The sequence below is a fragment of the Rhinoderma darwinii genome, chromosome 2 (assembly GCF_050947455.1).
Source record: "Rhinoderma darwinii isolate aRhiDar2 chromosome 2, aRhiDar2.hap1, whole genome shotgun sequence".
Taxonomy (NCBI): Eukaryota; Metazoa; Chordata; class Amphibia; order Anura; family Rhinodermatidae; genus Rhinoderma; species Rhinoderma darwinii.
This window is the reverse complement of record NC_134688.1, coordinates 109981263-109992079: the sequence shown is the minus strand read 5'-3', so window position 1 is coordinate 109992079 and position 10817 is coordinate 109981263. Positions and strand designations below refer to the sequence as shown.

The 10817-nt window shown below is 41.6% G+C and overlaps 1 long non-coding RNA gene across 1 annotated transcript in view; it reads left to right on the top strand.

Annotated features, from left to right (window-relative positions):
• The first annotated feature begins 314 nt into the window (after positions 1-314).
• Positions 315-10817, top strand: part of LOC142740762 (uncharacterized) — a 66081-nt gene continuing 55578 nt past the window's right edge. Inside the window, exon 1 of the long non-coding RNA XR_012880873.1 lies at positions 315-393. This is a non-coding gene — a long non-coding RNA (uncharacterized LOC142740762). The remainder of the gene's footprint in view (positions 394-10817) is intronic.

Here is a 10817-nt window from a genome sequence, read left to right as displayed (position 1 = left end):
TCTGTAGAGATCTATGTGTCGCCCATCACAGGCTTTAGCAGTTCCTGTACACCACTAGTTTTGCACAAGGAGGGTGGGGGCCCAGAAACTTCTATCATCCGCCCCCACTGATAGTTGGACAGGTTGCTGTCACACACATATAATGTAAAAGAATATAGTGCAGCCTCCCTGTCTGAATACTTCTGGTTTCTCTGATTATTTAGGAGAATATAGAGAGAATGATAATCAGTGTCCCCCTGCATGCAGATATGGTTTGGTCATTAGCTGGTCATGTGATGCTGTGCTGAAGCATCATGGGATTTATAGCAAAGTAGAGAGGAAGAGAAAGCTGGGGAAATCTAAGACTCAAGATGGAGGCTTTTTCTAATCACCGAAAAGGCAGCAGCGGAAAAAGTAAGTACAGTCTATATACAAGAAGTGTAGTGTAATATACAGTCAGGTGGGGGGGAGGGGTGCAAGAATGGAAAGTTCTTAATAATGTAAGTCTGTATGTAAACTGGAGAATGGAGTGTAAAGGTGAACATGTCCATTTACTTATAGCTATTTTTATAAAATGTGTAGTTCATTATTCGTATTTCTGCATAAAGGGGATCTCCTCTGCACTTTGTGTTAACATCCGCTCTAGTAACAGTAAGCAGCCGATGCTTTTACACCCGCTTATATTTACCAATTAACAGCAAATATTTGTGATTGTAATAATGCCGTATTTTATTGAGGTTATTCATTTCTTTTGGGATGTCCTATTCCTGGAATAATTTTTAGATTTGCTGTATGACCTCGGTGAAATTAAATTTATGTATAGAAAGGTTTGTCATTTTGGTTATTAGTGTTCACTCGCTGAGGACTCGCTGGCCAGATATCACTTGTCCTCAGAGAGTGCAGTAGTATGCAAATAAGAGATCCTGCTGCATGTAACGCTTTAATAATTACTGTCCTATAATTGTTACATATGTAAAGAGTATTTTCCAAATTAAAAAAACAAACTGCAGTCTTCTACATAATGTCCTTCTACATGACAGAACGAGATCTCCTGCCCCAATGGGTTACTGGTTCTCCATAATACATAGTTATAATAGTGGGTTGAAAAAATACCTAAATTCATCAAGTTCAACATTTTTATACATTTAGACCACCGTTGATCCAGAGGAAGGCGAAAACCACCCCGAATGGCGAGCACCCAATTTGCTATAAAGTAAATAAAAATCCTCCCTAATGTTAATCAGACAGATCCCTGGATGAACATTTGACATGAATATTAGTAACCCTGCATATTGTGGTTCTCAAGGAAGATGTCTGAGCCCTTCTTAAATCTGTCCACACTTTCAGCCATTGCCAAATCCTGTGGAAGCGTGTGCCGTAACGTTATGGTTTGTACAGTATAGTAATGTTTATTAACCTCAACCACATGCAATGACTCTGTGTTCTCTCTCTACAACACTGCAGAGTTTTGTGTCCTCTCCAAATACAGAGAAAGTGCTATGAAATCCCAACTTCTGCATCATTTATAAACCGGTTACACAGTAATGGACCCAGTACGGATCCCTGGGGTATACCACTTACAACATTAGTCCAGTTTGACTACTCTTTGAATGCCATGAACATAGCACGAATACCCTAAGGGTATGTTCACACGCAGGGTCAAAAACGTCTCAAAAAACGGAGTGGTTTTCAAGAGAAAACAGCTCCTGATCTTCAGACGGTTTTTGTGCCACTCGCTATTTTCGCAGCGGTTTTTTATGGCCGTTTTTGGAGCTTTTTTTCAATAGTCTATGGAAAACTGCTCCAAAAATGTCCCAAGAAGTGTTCTGCACTTCTTTTTCATGGCTGTTTTTTTACGCGTAAAAAACGGCGCGAAAAACGCTCTGTTGGAACAGAACGCCGTTTTCCCATTGAAATCAATGGGCAGATGTTTGGAGGCGTTCTGCTTCCGACTTTTCAGGCGGTTTAGGCCATTTTTCGGGCCGTAAATAGGCCGTGTGAACATACCCTAAGGGTATGTGCACACGATAACTGCAAATACGTCTTTTCTCCTGAAAACAACTCCTGAATTTCAGACCTAATTGCATGTACTCGTGTTTTGCGGGGTGTCTTTTACGGCCGTAATTTGGAGCTGTTCATTGGAGTCAATGAAAAACGGCTCCAATTATGTCCCAAGAAGTGTCCTGCACTTCTTTTGACGAGGCTGTATTTTTACGTGCCGTCTTTTGACAGCGACGCATAAAATGACAGGTCGTCGGCACAGTACATCGTAAAGCCCATTGAAAGTAATGGGCAGATGTTTACCAACGTATTGGAGCCGTTTTTCAGATTTAATTCGAGGCGTAAAATGTCTCCATTACGTCTGAAAATAGGTCGTGTGAACCCAGCCTAACTGGTCTAAATATAAGAGACAGATTTTAATCTAATTCCAATTTACTTTATTTAATTACTTACTATTTGTTCGATTTCCCATGCATACATAAATTCTGTTTTTTTGTTTTTTTTCTTTGGTGCATCTTTCAAATTACTTTTTATCAAAAATTATTTTTACTTTTTGAGATACAGCTGCTTTGTATCCTATATACACAGCAGCTGTATCTAGCGCTGAGACCTGAATTAGTCAGGTCCGTGCGACTGACGCTTTCAGTGAAAGTGCGTCACGCATGGTCCAGCTGTGATCGATAGTAGCTCGATCCTGTGTGACCTGTTGACACTGAACCCGTCATTGCCACTGATCTGATGGATTCAGGTTTCAGCGCTAGATACAGCTGCTCAGTATACAAAGCAGCTGTATCTCAAAAAGCAAAAATAATTTTTACTAAAGTACTTTGACGGTGGCACCAAACACGCTGACTAGTCAACTACGCTATTGTTTGCGTGAAAAAAAACAAACTTTACGAAACGGAAACCAACTGTAACAGAAGCATTACCACTGAAATCACTGGTAATGTAAACGGAAGCTATGATTTGTGTTTTGGCTTTCCGTTCATCGGTTCCTCCGACGGAAAGATCGAACTGAACCGATGACTGGAAGCCCGACACTGATGTGAACAGGCCCTTATTTATGCTGAATGGCATAAATTTAAAATCCATAGCACAATGGTGAAACTGCTGGGTTTTTTTCTATTCCCCCCCCCCCCCAAAGAGTTAATAAGAGTTTAATCAAAAAATATGTACTACAAAATGGTGCCCTTGAAAAATCCAATTGTACTTCAAAACAAAAAATCCTCATAAAGCTATGTCGATGGAAAAATAGAAAAGCTAAAGCTCTTTGAATGTGACGCTGGAAAAAAGAAAAAAAAAAGCTTGGTCATTAAAGAGGCTCTGTCACCAGATTATAAATGCCCTATCTCCTACATAATCTGATCGGTGCTGTAATGTAGATAACAGCAGTGGTTTTTATTTTGAAGAACAATCATTTTTGAGCAAGTTATGAGCAATTTTAGATTTATGCTAATTAGTTTCTTAATGGACAACTGGGCGTGTTTTTACTTTTTACCAACTGGGTGTTGTACAGAGGAGTGTCTGACGCTGACCAATCAGTGACCAATCAGCGTCATACACTTCTCATTGTTCCAGCCCAGCTTCTTTCACTGCACAATCACACTGTAACAATGGGCTGGAACAATGAGAAGTGTATGACGCTGATTGGTCAGCGTCATACGCTTCTCTTCACGATGCCCAGTTGGTAAAAAGTAAAAACAAGCCCAGTTGTCTATTAAGAAACTAATTTTGTATAAATCTAAAATTGGTCATAACTTGCTAAAAAAAAAAATTCTAAATAAAAACCACTGTTATCTACATTACAGCGCTGATCAGATTATAAATGCCTGATCTACATAATCTGGTGACAGAACCCCTTTAAGGCCTAAAGTAGACTGGTCACTAAGGGCTTAAAGAGCAGACCTGCAGTGTAAAGTATTAGGTACCTCAGACTATATTTTAAAAATGTGTGCATATTCTAAAAAAAAAAGCACTATTCAGATGTATTTGGAAGAGATGTATTATATAGAGAAAGTTGCCCAGTAACTTAATTTGATTCCAGCCATTGATGGGTTGTATTCTCACAAATTATGGCTCCATCCAGTAATGACTGTGTCCAGTCTAAAAGTAAATGAATTAAGATGATGCTAGGTCTTTAAAGGCTATGTGATAAAAGTGCAGGGTTAAATAACCCGATCATTGTCCCTGCTCTATTACAAGGGCTTCTCTGTATGATGAGTTGCCCATGTTCGGAGGCTTCTATTGATAAGATTATCCTGCAGACCTTGTTTTTACAATAATTTCCTGAGCACTTTTGAACCTGAACAAGAACAATATGATGTTCTCATTGTAAATGTTTCATGTTCCATTAAGATGCCTTCTGTTTATGAGAAAGAACAGCAGGGCGGATGGGATGTAGGACAACATTGCAGTCTTTTTATTCTTGTAAAATGTATTGTGTATCTCCTACTACAACAACAATAGACTCATCTAATTTTTTCAGCCATTGGTGTAGTAGTTATCAAGATGGCAGAATAGAGTTTGAGTTTCTGTAAGGGTATGTGCACACGTAGTGACCAAAAACGTCTGAAAATCCAGAGCTGTTTTCAAGGGAAAACAGCCCCTGCTTTTCAGACGTTTTTTGAGCAACTCGCGTTTTTCGATGCATTTTTCGCGGTGTTTTCTATGTCCGTTTTTGGAGCTGTTTTCATTGGAGTCTATGAGAAAACAGCTCCAAAAACGTCCAAAGAAGTGTCCTGCACTTCTTTTTTTTTTATTTTTTAAATATCCTTTTTATTGTCAGTTTTCACATTTTCTTACAAACATTTCACGTAAGAGTTACATCATGAGTGCGCAGCACTCAACTGTCATGGGATTAACTTTTAAATTAAATTCAACATAACATATAAACACACCAACATAGAAACATGGCATAATTGTCGATCTTCAGATGGACCAAACAAACATGACTCCCCCCAACTCCAACACCACCTAGATCATCAATGAGTTTCCACTCATCCTTTCTCCCCCAGCTGGTTCACAGTTGCATCCTCCCTAAACCGCCTGCCAAGAGCTGCGTGCAGTACCACTTTGTGTACTGGAAAGGCCTAACAATTTCCGCTATTTCGGCTGTTGTACATTGCGTTTCTATAAATACTTGCCACTTATCAAATAGCTTCTTGGTTCCCGTTTCCTTCCGCCTTTCCACCTCCACCCTCTCAAGAACCAATAACTGTTTCAGCCGTGACACAATCAATTCTAACCCCGGCGTGTCTGCCTCTAACCAGTGACTCAGGAGGCATCTCAAAGCTACCAGTAAAATCGTGTGCACCAACACGGGAGGTGATCTTACTCCTCGAGCACCCTCTTCCTCTGGCGGCCGCGCCTGATGGAATAGTAGCGCTTGAGGCGTCATTGGGAGATTCGTTTTCCAATGGTCCTTAATATATTTCTGTACCATCCCCCAAAATCGTTTCGTATGTACACACCCCCACACTCCATGCCACAAATTCGTCAGTGGTGTATTGCACTTGGGACAACTTGTAATGCGATCAGGGAAAGATTGTGAGGGCAAGATATTAAGGCCATATATAGCTGTATGCATCAACTTGAAATAGGTTTCCCTCCAGCTCTCATTTATCACACTGCACTTCTTTTTACGAGGCGTAATTTTATGCGTCGTAATTGCCGTACGACGCGTAAAATTACGCGTCGTGGGAACAATACAGCGTTATACCCATAGAAAGTAATGGGCAGATGTTTGACAACGTATTTGAGACGTATTTTCAGACGTAAAACGAGGCAAAAAACGCCTCGTATACGTCTGAAAATAGGTCGTGTGAACCCAGCCTAAGTATTGGGAGGGGGTATTCGTTTAGCTGGTTAATTGAGGATCCAGAATTGAAAAGTCTCCAGTACTCCATTATGGTGTGACGGATTGATGCTGTATTGTAATGTTCGTTCTGTGGACCATGAAGTAAACAAGTTCTTTGACGTTTTCTAAAAGCCAAACTAAACTGTATTTCAGGCAATGTTCTACCTTTTACATAGAAAGCGTGAGACGGTCTACAAAAAGAGAAATGTGCTTAATAAAACCACCAGCTATGGTGGACCAGGCCCATACATGCTTTCCGTAGATAGCTATTCGTTTGAATGGGCACTTTGTAATGCCAATGTCTGGCTACATACGTCTTCCACTGGCGATTAACAGATGATGAGCGTAGCTAGACGTTCATCAATCTACTGATCGCCACACCGACTTCCATTTGAAAAGCGGCTGACTTCAGGAGAGAAATCCTTCAATATCTACAACATTAAGGGAAATTTACTAAGCAAAATGTTTATGGTTATGTGGTTTAAATTTTACACCTACCTTAAAATTTTTGAAATTTGTCTAGAAAAGTGGCTGAGGAGTCTTAAAATTCCCTAAACTTATTAAAAATATGCTAATTTTATCAGTGTAAAATATTGGAGTAAATGTACACCAGTCAAAACATGTCTTGCAAGTTCGACCAAATTCATTATGTTCATAAAATTGGTGCAATTTTTGTTGACTTGTACGCCACTATTGATAAATCTCCCCCACCATGCGCAAATGGAAAATTCTGCTTTACCCTACAATCTAAACAACTGTGATTTTTAACATTTAACCTTCAGGGAAAATTCACCTGTTAATAAATAGGAAGCGATTTCCTACATGTTCTTCGGGTTCACGCAACTGTTCTTAAGTCTTTATTTTTCAATTTTTGTGTTACGAAAACAAGAACATGTAAGGTAAGATTTACACTTATAATGATAACATCAAGCACCAATACACAGATGCCAGCATCAATTATCATACAAAAATGATGGTAATTAAGGTGCCATAATCCATTATCAAGCAACAATGAAGCACACATTCACACACCAGTCATACCAGCCCCTCAATATCCCCAACCCTCTCCCACCCTCCCCACCAGCAGTACATGCACAATTAGACTGCAGTCTCTGAGTTCTCCAACCATCTGGACCAGATTTCACTAAATTTATTAGGTCAATTTCGAATGCGATATAGTTTCTGATACATAGGTACATATTTGTTCACCAGTTGCATCCACTGCATTAGACTCGGACATACCTCAGCCTTCCAAGCCATAATTGCTACTTTTCTAGCACAAAATAGAACAAAGCTGAGAATATCTTATAATAGCGCTGTACAACATCGTTCATGATGCCCAATAAACACATTTGGGAGGTGAGGAGTCGAGGGAAACCAAAGTGGACAAGAAGGAATCCCAGTACCTCCGACCAAAAGGGCAGAATCCTGGGGCGTAACCACACGCAATGTAGATAAGTGCAAACATCTGACTGACATCTAAAACAACTAAGTGGTAGACTCAGAAGTAGACGCTCCATTTCTTCAGAGACTGACTGGTGTATAGTATATGCGGTGTAAAAAACGAGACTATCAGAAATTTTTTAGCCCTTACAACTGAATCAAAGAATGATAATTCTACTATCCTCCACTCCTCCCCCAAATCAGGGATATCTCTCTTCCAAACAATCCATGCCCTATTAAAGGGCCTCCATCCAAAAGACAATAGTAGAGCATAGGTTTGCATGAGGACCTTCGTCAGGTCCGGAGCACCAAGAAGGTCCTCGAGCCTGGAGAAGTCCAACAAAGGTGCAGCAGAGCCAAATTGGGTGGTACAAGCATGGTGTAATTGAAGATCGTGGAAAAAAACCTTCCCTGATATGTCATATTGATCCCTCAGTTCAGAAAAAGTCACAAAGACAGAGTTCGTAGAACATAATTGCCCTAGAAACCTAACCCCCGCCCTCGACCTCAACGCTGCTCCGGGTAAAGATCCAAGATGGGGTAACCAGGTGTTATTCCATAGTGGGGTTCTAGGAGAGCATACAGGGGACGTATTGGTTCACACCTGGACATGTGCTGCCTTCCAGGCTCTAGCCACCGGCTGAAGCGGAAGAGGTACAAGACAAGGGACTTTGCAAGACTCTCATAAGCTGTCATAAGAGCCCCCACCAGTGCAGTAGCTGCATTACTCGGGTCTATATCCACCACCGTGCGAGCGCTAACTGAGATGCTATGTAGTATAAATACAGATTAGGCGCTGCCATTCCCCCCCATATGCCTAGGTGCTTGCAATAAATCAAGACTGATCCGAGGCACAACCACCCTGCCAGTAAAAAGAGCGTAAAATGCCATCCAAATTTCTAAAAAACTGTTTAGGTATTATAATGGGGCAGGCAAATAAATAAGCACAAAAACTTGAGTAAATAAATAATTTTAAATAGGTTAATCCTACCATATAGAGAGAGAGGATGGTTTACCCAAGAGTTCAGTTGAATTGCAGTAGAGGCTACTAAAGGGTTTAGATTAAGTTCACAGTAACGGAATAGATTAAGAGAGACCTTTACTATTCTTAACGGCACTGGGAGATTGTCGGGTATTATATCCAGTTGAGTGTAGAAATATAATCGATTTAGACCAATTCACTGATAGTCCAGAGAAGGCCCCCAACTTATCAATTAGTTGTAATAGAGAAGCCAGAGAAGGACCATCGTCTGCCAGGTACACCAATGTAGCATCTGCATGTAAGGAAATTTTTTCATTTCTACGGCCCCGCTAGATAGCCTGTATAGAAGGGGACTGGTGTATAGCTAGCGCCAGAGGTTCTATCTCGAGGGCAAACAACAGAGGCGATAGTGGACATCCCTGTCATGTGCCCCTTTCCATTGTGGAGGACTCTGAAATGTCCAGATTCGTTCTCACCCTGGCCCTGGGTTCTTTATATACTAGACGTACAAGAGTGGTGAATCTGGGACCAAAGTTCGTTCAAACGGGAAAGGAGCATCCACAGATATTCCCACTCAGCCGAGTCAAAAGCCTTATATGTGTCCAGAGAAAACAAAACCCGGAGACACATCATGCCTCGCAGTATCTATGTTCAAAAATAATCTATGTATATTAATATCTGTGCCCTTACCAGGCATGAAGCTATTCTGATCAGGATGAATTAGGGACAAGATAACCTTCTTCAGTCTCATGGCTAAAACCTTGGCCAATATTTTAATATGTGAGATAGGACGATATGAGTCCGGGAGAGTAGGGTCCCTCCCTGGCTTCAACAGCAACACTATAAGAGCCTCACGCATGAAGGCAGGCAAACTACCCAGCTCAAGGGCACTGGAATACGTGTCCAGGAGCCAGAACCTCACAATTAGCCCTATACCGTTCTCCCCCGAAACCATCCAAACCAGGAGTCTTACCCGTAGGCAGCAACTGAATAGCATTTTTTATTTCATCGTCTGTGAGAGGGCCATCTAGTTCATTCGCCTGTGCATCAGATAAACGCCACAGCGGGATTGACGTCAAGAAGGATTCCATGTCACCCGCGGGGACACCACACCTTGAACTGTATAAGTCAACATAATAATAATCATGAAACACCTGATTTATATCCTTCGGGGCATTACATAGACCACCCCCCGGTGAGATAATAGAAGTGATAGAAGTACACGGACGCTCTGCCCTTGAAAGATATGCTAACAATTTACCATTCTTGTCCCCAAATTCAAATATAGTTGCCTCTGTGGACAACATACGTTTTTTTCGTTTGCTCTGTATGTAGGGTGAGTAGTTCCCTTTGAGCCCTGACCCATTGGCTCTTGGTACAGGGTTGAGGATTCACAATATATTCCTGCTCGGCCCTCTGGATCTCTCACACTAGAAACCTTTCCCGCTCTCTGGTCACCTTCATGTATTTCGCTATTCCGGCTGTAAATGCTTCTGTAAAGGATCTGCCAGACACAACTTCTGTGTCGACGCCCATAGGTAATCAGTCTGCACCTGCTTCTATGTCTGTGAGACTGACTCCATCATCCACCACCCAGGATGGCAGGTTTAGGAGTGGGAGAGCCTATCACAGCCTGGCCAGACGGAGCTAGCTCCCACCCTATGTCTATTTATACCTGCCTTTCCTGTTCCTCCTTTGCTTGTGATTCTTCTCTGTTGGTTTCCTGGCCCTGCTGCAGCTTCTTGAACTACTGATCCTCTGCTTGTGATTGACCCTGGCTTTTCTGACCACTCTTTTGCTCTGCGTTTTTGTACCTCGCTCATCTCCTGGTTTGACTCGGCTCGTTCACCTCGCTTGTTGCTCACGGTGTTCCCGTGGGCAACTTCCCCATTTCCCTGGCTTCTTTGTACCCTTGTCTGTTTGTCTGTCGTGCACCTATTGAGTGTAGGGACCGTCGCCCAGTTGTACCCCGTTGCCTAGGGCGGGTCGTTGCAAGTAGGCAGGGACTGAGTGGCGGGTAGATTAGGGCTCACTTGTCTGTTTCCCTACCCCGACATTACAGCTTCTCTGACAGTGGCTTTATATGCATCCCATACAACTAGAGTCACACAACTGTTCTTGAGTTAAAAAATGATCATCACCTCTTCAACACCAGATGTACTTACGCTTGGTATTTTACCAACTAATAAAAGCACTGGAGGTTATTATAGATGGGCCAAACTTTTAATCTAAGCTTTCAATCTCCAAAAACAATGATCATATACTAGTGAACATTAAGTAATTTGGCAGCATTCCGTGCCAGGCTGCTGCTCCAAAAGCCAATAAAATCCTGTCATGCATTTCAAAAAGTATAAGTATAATTGTAGGTACGGTTTTAATGAGGCAGTTTTGGAAAGCAGTATATTAATATAAATCAGGAGACAGGTGCACTTAAAAAGTGACCTCCATCTCAAAGGCTGGTTTCAGTTGACCAGATTATGATCCTAGCCTCTCTGTGATTCGACTAAACCAAACTTAGATCACCATAAAACCCTATTCAGTTCAGTAGAACCATGG